Consider the following 2,623-nt stretch of genomic DNA (forward strand, 5'->3'; position numbering starts at 1 on the left):
TAACTCAGATGACCATTATATCTACTACTGTGGGCATGAATCAATTAGAAGAAATGGAGTAGCCATCATGGTCAACAAAAGAGTCCAAAAGGCAGTGAAGTCATGCAATCGTGTCCTACTCTTTGTGACCCGGTGGACTGTAGCTCACCAGGCTCCTCTGTCCATGGGATTCTCCAGGCAAGAATACTGGAGTGGGTTGCCATTTCCTTCTCCAGAGGATCTTCCCAAGCCAGGGATTGAACCTGGGTCTCCTGCATTGCAGGCAGACACTTTAACCTCTGAGCTACCAGGGAAGCCAAAGGCAGTACTTGGATGCAATCTCAAAAACGACAGAATGATCTCTGTTTGTTTCCAAGGCAAACCATTCAATATCACGGTAATCCAAGCCTATGCCCCAACCAGTAACACTGAAGAAGCTGAAGTTGAACGGTTCTATGAAGACCTCCAGACCTTTTAGAACTAACACACAAAAAAGATGTCCTTTTCATTATAGGGGACTGGAATGCAAAAGTAGGAAGTCAAGAAACACCTGGAGTAACAGGCAAATTTGGCCTTGGAGTACAGAATGAAGCAAGGCAAAGGCTATTAGAGTTTCACCAAGAGAACACACTGGTCATAGCAAACACCCTCTTTCAACGACACAAGAGAAGACTCTACACATGGACACCACCAGATTGTCAAAACTGAAATCAGATTGATTATATTCTTTGCAGCCAAAGATGGAAAAGCTCTATATAGTCAGCAAAAACAAGACCAGGAGCTGACTGTGGCTCAGAGCATGAACTCCTTATTGCCAAATTCAGACTTAAATTGAAGAAAGTAGGGAACACCACTAGACCATTCAGGTATGACCTAAATCAAATCCCTTATGATTATACAGTGGAAGTGAGAAATAGATTTAAGGGACTAGATCTGATAGATAGAGTGCCTGATGAACTATGGATAGAGGTTCATGACATTGTACAGAAGACAGGGATCAAGACCATCTCCATGGAAAAGAAATGCAAAAAAGCAAAATGACTGTCTGAGGAGGCCTTACAAATAGCTGTGAAAAGAAGGGACGTGAAAAGCAAAGGAAAAAAGGAAAGGTATAAGCATCTGAATGCAGAGTGCCACAGAATATCAAGGAGAGATAAGAAAGCCTTCCTCAGTGATCAATGCAAAGAAATAGAGGCAAACAACAGAATGGGAAAGCCTAGAGATCTCTTCAAGAAAGTTAGAGATACCAAGGGAACATTTCATGCAAAGATGGGCTCAATAAAGGACAGAAATAGTATGGACCTAATAGAAGAAGAAGATATTAAGAAGAGGTGACATGAATACACAGGAGAAGTGTACAAGAAAGATCTTCATGACCCAGATAATCACGATGGTGTGATCACTCACCTAGAGCCAGACATTCTGCAATGTGAAGTCAGGTGGGCCTTAGGAAGCATCACTAAGAACAACATAGTGGAGGTGATGGAATTCCAGTGGAGCTATTTTAAATCCTGAAAGATGACGCTGTGAAAGTGCTGCACTCAATATACCAGCATATTTGTAAAATTCAGCAGTGGCCATAGGACTGGAAATGGTCAGTTTTCACTCCAATCCCAAAGAAAGGCAATGCCAAAGAATGTTCAAACTACCGCACAATTGCACTCATCTCACACACTAGTAAAGTAATGCTCGAAATTCTCCAAGGCAGGCTTCAGCAATACATGAGCCATGAACTTCCAGATGTTCAAGCTGGTTTTAGAAAAGGCAGAGGAACCAAAGACCAAATTGCCAACATCCACTGGATCATAGAAAAAGCAAGAGAGTTCCAGAAAAACATCTCTTTCTGCTTTATTGACTATGCCATAGCCTTTGACTGTGTGGATCACAATAAACTGTGGAAGTTTCTGAAAGAGATGGGAATACCAGGCCATCTGACCTGTCTCTTGAGAAACCTGTATGCAGGTCAGGAAGCAATAGTTAGCACTGGACATGGAACAACAGACTGGTTCCAAATAGGAAAAGGAGTGTGTCAAGGCTGTATATTGTCACCCTGCTTATTTAACTTATATGCAGAGCACATCATGAGAAACGCTGGGCTGGAAGAAGCACAAGCTAGAACCAATATTGCCGGGAGAAATATCAATAACCTCAGATATGCAGATGATACCACCCTTATGGCAGAAAATAAGAGGAACTAAAAAGCCTCTTGATGAAAGCCAAAAAGGAGAGTGAAAAAGTTGGCTTAAAGCTCAACATTCAGAAAACGAGGATCATGGCATCCGGTCCCATCACTTCATGGGAAATAGACGGAGAAACAGTGGAAACAGTGTCAGACTTTATTTTTGGGGGCTCCAAAATCACTGCAGATGGTGATTGCAGCCATGAAATTAAAAGATGCTTACTCCTTGGAAGGAAAGTTATGACCAATCTAGACAGTATATTCAAAACCAGAGACATTACTTTGCCAACAAAGGTCCTTCTAGTCAAGGCTATGGTTTTTCCAGTAGTCATGTATGGATGTGAGAGCTGGACTTGAAGAAAGAGAAAGCCGAGCACCGAAGAACTGATGATTTTGAACTGTGGTGTTGGAGAAGACTCTTGGGAGTTCCTTGAACTGCAAGGAGATCCAACCAGTCCATTCTGA

General features: G+C 42.2%; 1 non-coding gene across 1 annotated transcript; it reads right to left on the bottom strand.

Annotated features, from left to right (window-relative positions):
* Positions 1-221: 221 nt before the first annotated feature.
* Positions 222-293, bottom strand: TRNAC-GCA (transfer RNA cysteine (anticodon GCA)). The gene has a single exon. It is a non-coding gene; the product is annotated as a tRNA-Cys (tRNA).
* Between the last annotated feature and the right edge of the window lie 2,330 nt (positions 294-2,623).

The sequence above is a fragment of the Ovis canadensis genome, chromosome 1, assembly GCF_042477335.2.
Source record: "Ovis canadensis isolate MfBH-ARS-UI-01 breed Bighorn chromosome 1, ARS-UI_OviCan_v2, whole genome shotgun sequence".
Classification (NCBI taxonomy): domain Eukaryota; kingdom Metazoa; phylum Chordata; class Mammalia; order Artiodactyla; family Bovidae; genus Ovis; species Ovis canadensis.